Source organism: Doryrhamphus excisus, linkage group LG17, assembly GCF_037039965.1.
Source record: "Doryrhamphus excisus strain RoL-2023G ecotype Guam linkage group LG17, RoL_Dexc_Guam_v1.1, whole genome shotgun sequence".
In the NCBI taxonomy this organism is placed as follows: Eukaryota; Metazoa; Chordata; class Actinopteri; order Syngnathiformes; family Syngnathidae; genus Doryrhamphus; species Doryrhamphus excisus.
Genome location: NC_136373.1, coordinates 14,866,661 through 14,877,650, shown reverse-complemented (window position 1 = coordinate 14,877,650; position 10,990 = coordinate 14,866,661). Strand labels below are relative to the sequence as shown.

The 10,990-nt window shown below is 39.3% G+C and overlaps 1 long non-coding RNA gene across 1 annotated transcript; it reads left to right on the top strand.

The window, feature by feature from the left end:
- The first annotated feature begins 540 nt into the window (after positions 1–540).
- On the top strand, positions 541–5,829 carry LOC144901917 (uncharacterized). Its single transcript, XR_013630080.1, has 3 exons — positions 541–649; positions 2,873–2,922; positions 5,208–5,829. It is a non-coding gene; the product is annotated as an uncharacterized LOC144901917 (long non-coding RNA).
- Positions 5,830–10,990: the final 5,161 nt, after the last annotated feature.

Below are 10,990 nucleotides of genomic sequence, written 5' to 3'. Positions count from 1 at the left end.
TAATAATAAATAAAATAAATAAATAATAAAAGATTTTATTATTATTATTGTTATTATTTTTAAAATTAATTTATTTAATAAAATAATAACAACATTTTTTTTAGGAAAGCAGGAAGTGAACAAATGTAACAGTTACTGATTGTAAAAGTACCAGATGGAGGGGTAGGATTTAATAAGCTTTGCTTCTTCCTACTCCTTTTTGGACATGTGGAACTGTGAACTGATTATGTGATGCATTCAATTGTAATCTGATGCATGTTCAAATGAAATAAAACCATTACCATATTTGGTCGTTAGTGGTCCTGCAATATAAAGCATATCTGGCTGGAGTTTTTGAACTACAGGACAAACTCCAGAACACTTCACATCAACCTACTTGCTTAATCTAATATAATCAAATACAAGAGAGTTATTGGATATAGTGTTTTTGTAGATGTGTGCATTTGTCCTATGAAATGTAACATTAGTGTATGTGGACGCAATACTTAAAGTGACCAGTAGATGTCAGCAATTTCATTTGAATGCTGTCCTGTATGTGCCTAAGCTACAGGTGCTATCAGTGCTTGTTGATGCAGATGTTATGGAGAAAAACACAGCAAGCTGAACGAAAACAAGCATAGAGCAACGACCACAGCAGCTAAAAAAAAGGGTATGTAATCGGACGGGCATCCTCTTAAACTTACAGAATTTTTTTAATGTTATTTTTGTACTTTTAAATGTAACCTGCCGCGTGTGGACCCACGCAGAGGACACTTAAGAGTTAGTGGTCGTCGTTCTTGTCATTGAAATATTCAAGTATTTATAGTTCGGTCGTCATCATGGCGCAGACACAGCTTGCCTCCTACACGTTTTCTAATTTTAACACAGCCATCAAACCGGTCAGACCCTGCTTTAAAGCTTTAAAGCTTTAAAGCTAGCCAAGGAACAATTCCTCTTCTCTTTTGACGTGATCAAGTCAAACTAGTTAAATGTAACAGCTGATAAGGCACAACAAGGCATATAGAGTGATGAGTAAAATGTCCATTGTTATTATTATCATCATCATATAGTCAAACAAAGTAATGATTTACAGGCAGAAGTTAGCTTAAATGCTACATAGCCCTCATCAATATAAAATATAACAATTGAAATGTTGCGAGGTTGCACGGTGAGTGAGTGGTGTGCCTCACAGCTAGGAGAACCGAGTTCAATTCCATCCTAGGTCATCTCTGTGTGGACATGCTAAACATGCTAGGTTAATTAGCGACTCCAAATTGTCCATAGGAATGAATGTGAGTGTGAATGGTTGTTTGTCTATATTCACGGCGGATGAGTGGTTAGCGTGCAGGCCTCACAGCTAGGAGACCCGAGTTCAATTCCATCTCTGTGTGTAGTTTGCATGTTCTCCCCGTGCATGCGTGGGTTTTTTTCCGGGTACTCTGGTTTCCTCCCACATTCCAAAAACATGCTAGGTTAATTAGCGACTCCAAATTGTCCATAGGTATGAATGTGAGTGTGAATGGTTGTTTGTCTATATGTGCCCTGTGATTGGCTGGCCACCAGTCCAGGGTGTACCCCGCCTCTCGCCTGAAAACAGCTGGGATAGGCTCCAGCACCCCCATGACCCTATTGAGGGTAAGCGGTAGAAACTGAATGAAAGAATAAATATTATATGGCTGCACGGTGGATGAGTGGTTAGCGCGCAGGCCTCACAGCTAGGAGACCGGAGTTCAATTCCATCCTCGGTCATCTCTGTGTGGAGTTTGCATGTTCTCCCCGTGCATGCGTGGGTTTTTTTCCGGGTACTCCGGTTTCCTCCCACATTCCAAAAACATGCTAGGTTAATTAGCGACTCCAAATTGTCCATAGGTATGAATGTGAGTGTGAATGGTTGTTTGTCTATATGTGCCCTGTGATTGGCTGACCACCAGTCCAGGGTGTAGCCCGCCTCTCGCCTGAAAACAGCTGGGATAGACTCCAGCAACTCCTGCGACCCTAGTGAAGATAAGCGGTAAAACATGAATAAATGAATAAATATTATATGGCTGCACGTCAAACAAGTGGTTAGCGTGCAGGCCTCACAGCTAGGAGACCCGAGTTCAATTCCATCTCTGTGTGGAGTTTGCATGTTCTCCCTGTGCATGCGTGGGTTTTTTTCCGGGTACTCCGGTTTCCTCCCACATTCCAAAAACATGCTAGGTTAATTGGCGGTATATACCAGGGGTAGGCAAACTACGGCCCGGGGGCCACATCCGGCCCGCCAAGTGTTTAAATACGGCCCATCCGTTCTTTCCAAAGTATTTCATTGAAACTCCACATCATGGCTTGAGCCAACATTTTGATGGTTTAGGTAGCTTTTTTTTTTTTATCAATTTGGTTATTTGATATGGTTTTCTATTTACAAAGTGGTCCTGAAAAAATGGACACAATCACATATAGCAGGTTACATGACACTTTTACCGATACAATAATTCCAGGTGGACTGTTAGAATATGTCAATATTAATAATTTGTCTAAAACCAAGGTTTGCATATTCTTGTCTATTCACCTTAATGAGGCTTTTTTTTTTTTTTTTGCAAATAAGTGCCACAGTACAGCCAAAGAAAAAGCAAGACGTGTCCTTAAAGTCAGTCCTTTGACGCTCACTTATCTGAGCCACGCTGAAGTCTTGCATAATATGCTGACGTCTCTGCTGACGTCCTGATGTCGGCGGTGAGAACAATGAAGGTTTATGTGATTGTAGGGGTGTATTTTCCGCGAAAAATATGGAGCCTAAGGGACGGTTGAGATTAGAGGTTCCATTGTGAATATTAAGTTTGAACAATTACTGAATGATTGCCTTTTTCCCTTCATACTGTTTATTTTGACTTTTTCCTCGTTTGTTTCCCAACAGATGCAACAGACCTGTGGAAAGCGAGGACTCCACAATTAAACCAAAGACTAGTAAGTCCCTGGAACATTTATATGTGAGACTTTGTATGATTGCTTGAATGTGTGTGTGTGTGAACAGGATTGTATCAAGACTAAAATGCAGATTTAGATGAAAAAGTCACCCAAATTACAGTATAGCTCATTTTGGAGATGGTCAGTAATCCATCGTTTATCTGAGTTAATTGTTACCAGACTCGACCGTAATAAGTGAATTTCTGCTAAATAGGATCCATTTTTTATGAATGGAATATTTATGTAAAACCTAACATTATTAGAGCCCTCTAGACATGAAATAACACCCCTATAGTCACTATTAAACTTGTGTTATGTAATATAGTAGATATTAATTTTTCTACCGCTTATCCTCATGAGGGTTGCGGGCTTGCTGGAGTCTATTCCAGCTGTCTTCGGGCGAGAGGCGGGGTACACCCTGGACTGGTGGCCAGCCAATCACAGGGCACATATAGACAAACAACCATTCACACTCACATTCATACCTATGGACAATTTGGAGTCGCTAATTAACCTAGCATGTTTTTGGAATGTGGGAGGAAACCGGAGTACCCGGAGAAAACCCACGCATGCACGGGGAGAACATGCAAACTCCATACAGAGATGGCCGAGGGTGGAATCGAACTCGGGTCGCTAACCACTTAACCACCATGCAGTCTATAGTAGATATTCATTCATTAATTTTCTACCGCTTTTCCTCAGGAGGGTCGCGGGGGGGGGGGGGGGGGGGGGGGTTCTGGAGTCTATCCCAGCTGTCTTCGGGCGAGAGGCGGGGTACACCCTGGACTGGTGGCCAGCCAATCACAGGGCACATATAGACAAACAACCATTCACACTCACATTCATACCTATGGACAATTTGGAGTCGCTAATTAACCTAGCATGTTTTTGGAATGTGGGAGGAAACCGGAGTACCCGGAGAAAACCCACACATGTGCGGGGAGAACATGCAAACCCCGCCTCTCGCCCTAAGACAGCTGGGATAGGCTCCAGCATCCCCCGTGACCATCGTGAGGGTAAGCGCTAGAAAATGAATGAATTAATGAATATTGCAAGCTCGAGTGGTAAGCACACAGGCCACACAGCCAGGAGACCGGTGTTCGATTCCCCCCTCAAGCATCTCTATATGGAGTTTGCACGTTCTCCCCGTACATGAGTGGGTTTTCTCCGGGTACTCCGGTTTCCTCCCACATTCCAAAAACATGCTAGGTTAATTAGCGACTCCAAATTGTCCATAGGTATGAATGTGAGTGTGAATGGTTGTTTGTCTATATGTGCCCTGTGATTGGCTGGCCACCAGTCCAGGGTGTACCCCGCCTCTCGCCCAAAGACAGCTGGGATAGGCTCCAGCACCTCCGCGACCCTCGTGAGGAAAAGCGGTAGAAAATGAATGAATGAATGAATTAAATCCTACTTTGTAGAAATTCACTTACCTGGAACCAATTAACTGCGATAAGTGGGGGGGGCGGCTGTATGGTAAACACCGTGTTAAGAGTTAGTCGGACTTAGTCTGCTTGGGTTGTTTTGGTGGAAACGCCGCCATTCCACATAATGTGTTTGGTTAGAAATGACTTTCCGAAAATGTGGATTGGCGTTCCTGTTCCAATTCTATTGATGCCAGGTAACTGGAACACAGCAGCCCCCCACAGTGTACACAGTTCCACTTTGACATTGACACTAAAAAAACAGCACTCGTGCTTACATGAAAGCTTTCCGCCGTCCCACAGAATGACCCCCCCCCCCTTAGCTTGTCTTTCCATTTCAGAATGTTTAATATTTTTTTACATTAGACTTGTTCTTGGCAGGTTAACGCTCACAGATGTCTGAAATGCTCAGATGGCTTGAGGGGGCAGGTACCATCTGAGCTGTGTCGAGGGGGGGGGGGGGGGGGGTTGGAGGGGGGAGTCATTTTAACAGCACCCTCCACTTAGCCTGACACATAATTTCCTAGTACCAATGAATGTGCTAATTAGACAAAATGTTTTTCGATAGAACAAATTTTGGCAGGCATCTGCGAATTATTCACCGGACCTGATAAGTTAGCATCGAATCGCCGAGGAGAATTTTCACAGACGCAGCGTGATGCCGACATCCCCGCTGTGCGCCGCATCTTCGCTATTATTCTAATCTTAAAGTTGGCACCAGACAGGCTTGTGTTTGCTTAAAACACGGTATATAGATGCAACACGGTAAGACTTTATAGACAGCAAAAGTGGGAGGGGGGGCTGTTTACACGTTACGCAGGAACTAAAATATATTTTTATTTGTTTATTTTTTTTTCACAGCTAAGGTGATGAATTTATTTCCTGTTTATGTGGGCCATCCTTGACTGACCGTGACAGTGTGAAGGCAGCCTTTAATGCCACACTGCAGAAACTACAGTAACAATCGAGAAAAAGAATGTCTGGGTGGGTTTTTGTTGTGATGGACGCCAATCGAATTTCACACAAATAGGTGTGCTATTGTAATATTGTTTTTTTTTTTTAAAGTGATACTTAGAATCAGATCAGGGTACACAGACCAAGACAGTGTGCAAAAATAAAACATAGAACCTGAATACAGTAAGTAAAGGAACCTTGGTTAGTGTCATTCATTTAGTGATGTAAACCGAATCCATACAATTGTAGTATACTGAATCCATAGAATTTCAGTATGTGGAATCAAACTATGGAATGGATTGAGTGAGGAACTCAAACAATGCACAACGATGAGCCAATTCAAGAAACAATACAAGCAGTTGATGTTTGCTAAATACAAGGATGAAGAGTCTTGAACCAGTCATGATGTGCTATATATAGTATCACTATATTGACACTTACTATGGTATCACCTCATACTTTGGTACGTGGTAAAAATAAAATAAAAAAAAAACAACTTCCGTATGTGACCAACCCCGCCCCAAAAAAACCCAAACAATTAAATTACCGTATTTTCCACTTTTTTTCATAGGTTGGCTGTTCCTGTGACTTATACTCCAGAGCGACTTATAAATGAAAAAAATCTGTTTATGTTACATAAACACTGGACACCTTTTCTGTTCATGTTTATTTTTGTGTAGCTGAATAACCATTGTGTTAGTATATCTGTTGTCTATTCTTTTATTGTTAGAACTGTCTGTTTTGGTCAAGTACCGTATTTTCTCAAGTATATAAGTCGCACAAGGCTAAAAATGCTAATTAGGTCGAAAAAAACATACACGAGTCGCACCGGAGTATAAGTCGCACAAGGCCAAAAATGCATAATTAGGTAGAAAAAAAACATACATAAGTCGCACTGGAGTATAAGTAACATTTTTTGCGGGTAATTTATTTTATAAACTACTTAACCAAAACAGACATTACGTCCTCTTGGAAGGCAAGTTCTAACAATAAAAGAATAGAGAACAGGCTGAATAGGTGTAAGATATGCTAACACAATGGTTATTAGCTACACAAAAAATAAACATGAACAGAAAAGGTGTCCAGTGTTTATGTAACATAAACACTTTTTTCATTTATAAGTCGCTCTGGAGTATAAGTCGCAGGAACAGCCAACCGATGAAAAAAAGTGTGAATTATAGTCTGGAAAATACAGTAGTTTGTAAAATAATTTATTTGCAAAAAATAATAATTTACCCACAAAAAATGCGACTTATACTCCAGTGCGACTTATGTATGTTTTTTTTTCTACCAAATTATGTATTTTTGGCCTTGTGTGACTTATACTCCGGAGCGACTTATAGTCCAGAAAATACGGTATATCAGAATATATATATTCATTAATTGTATTTATTTTTATAATACAAATATTTATTTATTTATTGTTATTTTTTTATTTAAAAAATATTTTTTGTCTTTAAAAAATATATATATATATATATATATTAGGAAAGCAGGAAGTGAACAAATGTAACAGTTACTGATTGTAAAAGTACCAGATGGAGGGGTAGGATTTAATAAGCTTTGCTTCTTCCTACTCCTTTTGGACATGTGGAACTGTGAACTGATTATGTGATACTCTGTTTTCATACATTTCATTATATTTCATATTTCTTCATCTTTGTGTTTATTGACAGTACACACACGCTCATACACAAGACATACATGATTCATTTAATGACAACAAAGCAGGAAGGAAGTTGTGTGCCTGCTTAATGACCAATAAAGTTTTTTTTTGTTTTTTTTTACAGCATTTTATGTTGACTGTGACCCAATAAAAAGTGACCTGGGTCACAACCCCGAAGTTTGGAACATGCTGCTTCTATTAAATATGGTGCATTTCTCTTCTATTTTTGGCTCTTGCTGTATTTCTCATCCAACTGCATTAGGTTAGGAGGCACCGTTTTTTTTGCTCCACTGCACGGTGATGATTTATTTTGTTTAGTTATGATGCTTGATAGTAAGTGACTACATGGCAGGCATCCAAAGTTAAGTACCGCTTGCAGAGCCCCGTAGAGCCTTGTGGATGTGAAGCGGCCGTAGAGACTACCGGGCTATATTTGGCTGCTATGTTCCCTTTGCAAGAGACAAGTTCTAGGTCTGGTCTTGACATTTCTCTTAGACTGGAAAAAAAAAAATAGGTTTGGGTCAGTGAGTTTTCAAAAGGAGGCGGGGGGTGTTGTTGATGCCCAGAGGACGGTGCTGGTGTCTGTTCCGCGAAGGCTTTTCTGTTATGTTCTCCTTTGTCTGTGCAGTGCAGGCTTACATGACAGCATGAAGTAGCAATTATATGTACACAACAAGAGACACGGCGGATGGACTAACCGCAAAGTAACCATAGGAACAGGACATACCAGGGGTGTCACGATACACTCAAGATGAGTCAATACACTAGATTGTGTTCACAAGGACAAGATGAACAACATTTATCGCGATTATTGGTTCGGGGATTCTCGCAAAGTGGGATTCCTTCTTCATAAGTGGAATACTTTTGTGGTATTTGATCTTCTAAATATGTTTTTAACACTATTAGTGCCCTCTAGACATGACATGATACCCATATAGTCACCTTTACACTCTTATTACCCAATATAGTAGACTTAATCAGAGAAAATAAGCCATTTAAAGGGGAACTGCACTTTTTGCACACATATTTCTTTCCCTTTTCTGTGCATTATGACATGAAAAAATGAGTTAATATGAGCTAGCTAACAACAGATGTCATTGGGACACTCCTAATTCGACTATCGCATATCATCCACAATCCTTACATCAAAAATGAACACATATTTCTTTCCCTTTTCTGTGCATTATGACATGAGAAAACAAGTTAATATGAGCTAGCTAACAACAGATGTCATTGGGACACACCTATTTTGACTATCGCCCATCATCCATAATCCTTACATCAAAAATGAACACATATTTCTTTCCCTTTTCTGTGCATTATGACATGAAAAAATGAGTTAATATGAGCTAGCTAACAACAGATGTCATTGGGACACACCTATTTCGACTATCGCCCATCATTCATAATCCTTATATGAAACATGAACACATATTTCTTTCCTTTTCTGTGCATTATGACATGAAAAAATGAGTTAATATGAGCTAGCTAACAACAGATGTCATTGGGACACATCTATTTTGACTATCACCCATCATCCATAATCCTTATATGAAACATGAACACATATTTCTTTCCCTTTTCTGTGCATTATGACATGAGAAAACGAGTTAATATGAGCTAGCTAACAACAAATGTCATTGGGACACACCTAATTCGACAATCGCACATCATCCACAATCCTTAAATGAAACATGAACACATAATTCTTTCCTTTTTATGTGCATTATGACATGAAAAAATGAGTTAATATGAGCTAGCTAACAACAGATGTCATTGGGACACACCTAATTCGACTATCGCCCATCATTCATAATCCTTATATGATACATGAACACATATTTCTTTCCCTTTTCTGTGCATTATGACATGAAAAAATGAGTTAATATGAGCTAGCTAACAACAGATGTCATTGGGACACATCTATTTTGACTATCACCCATCATTCATAATCCTTATATGAAACATGAACACATATTTCTTTCCTTTTCTGTGCATTATGACATGAAAAAATGAGTTAATATGAGCTAGCTAACAACAGATGTCATTGGGACACATCTATTTTGACTATCACCCATCATCCATAATCCTTATATGAAACATGAACACATATTTCTTTCCCTTTTCTGTGCATTATGACATGAGAAAACAAGTTAATATGAGCTAGCTAACAACAAATGTCATTGGGACACACCTAATTCGACAATCGCACATCATCCACAATCCTTAAATGAAACATGAACACATAATTCTTTCCTTTTTATGTGCATTATGACATGAAAAAATGAGTTAATATGAGCTAGCTAACAACAGATGTCATTGGGACACACCTATTTCGACTATCGCCCATGATTCATAATCCTTATATGATACATGAACACATATTTATTTCCCTTTTCTGTGCATTATGACATGAAAAAATGAGTTAATATGAGCTAGCTAACAACAGATGTCATTGGGACACACTTATTTTGACTATGAAAAAAAACTCTTACAACGATATACATGTCGTGATTATGCATTAACACGTACATCGATGATAATATGTAATAAGTATGTAATACTTATATATGCTAGTTCTGTCAGCAGCATTTTTCTGTTTTTAGGATGGCTGTGTCTTCCAGCACAAGACATGTCCACCAGTCCTCAGGTAAGAAAATGCTAATGGTAAACAAACATCTTGTTGAGTCTTTGTCGTGAAATTGAACGATGCTGAGACTAGCGATTAGCAACGCTTTGTGTTAGTTTGCCAGATAAAAATAGTTTGTCTTTTTTTTTGTTAGCTGCTACAATAATAATACAATAATAATATGGCTATAGCTTGGTTAATATACAAGTCTGTTATGTAAATAGAACACTGTTGAAGTTTTTTTTGTTTTTTTGTGAGGGCTTTAATATCAAAATAAGTATTTCCTATGACATGCATTGTTAGCTAGCTTATATTGACTCGTTTTCTCACGCTAGAATGCACAAAAAAGGCAAAGAAATATGTGTTGTGCATGATGGGCAAAATTCCACATAAAAGTGCAGTTCCCCTTTAAGACATAAATAAGACATAATAATGTTGGGGGTTCTTTGCTGAGTTTTAGTTGGATTACAGTAGACAGTAGATTGTGTTGTTATTATAATTATATTACGAGACGATGCTAGTGATGTAAACAATAAAACGATGCAACGGATATCCGTTTGGAGGAGATAATGAGTGTGAATGGTTGTTTGTCTATATGTAGCCTGTGATTGGCTGGCCACCAGTCCAGGGTGTACCCCGCCTCTCGCCCGAAGACAGCTGGGATAGGCTCCAGCACCCCGGCGGTAGAAAATGAATGAATGATTGTTCTCCTCCATCTTGCATGCCAGGCTGGTTGTCTTCCTGCATGCTCTCTTTCTTTGCTGTGGTCTGAAGTTGAGCGACTGAATGTGTTGGCAGAGGTGCAACATATTAATATGAGATGTCAAAAATCAGTTGGCGGCTTAAGATGACAGAAAGTGTTCTGCTCACTGAAATGCTTGCATCATTACCAAGTCTATTTTATCTTCAATGCAAATGAACGCAAACTCGTGGCGTTGAACCGAACCTAAAACACGCAGATTAAAATGTAAAGTGTAATAGACAAAAAAAGAAACTGAGTCATATTCACGCCTTTATTCTGCTTTGTTCATTTTGGCTAATGCTGTCCTTAAATCAACACCACGGCGACGCTCATAAATATTCAAATCATTTTTAATCTCACATTCTCATCCAGCATCGCCTGCTGGGTGAAAAAGTCAGCTCTGTTCTCGCTGTGTAGAGTTGTGGCTGCGGCTGTTAATTCGTAAAGGAGCAGGCTAGCGTGTACGCGCTATGTATAGTTGATGACGAGTTTAACACTTTATTGTTTGAGTGGTGCAAACCTTGCCATGCACTAGAATTATGTTGTGTTAGATTTTGTTAATGTGTAAAGTCGTTCTGTGTATATTTGACTTGTAAATTCCGCTGTACAAGATACAGCAGTGTATTAGCTGCACCCACGAAATTTTGAGGAAA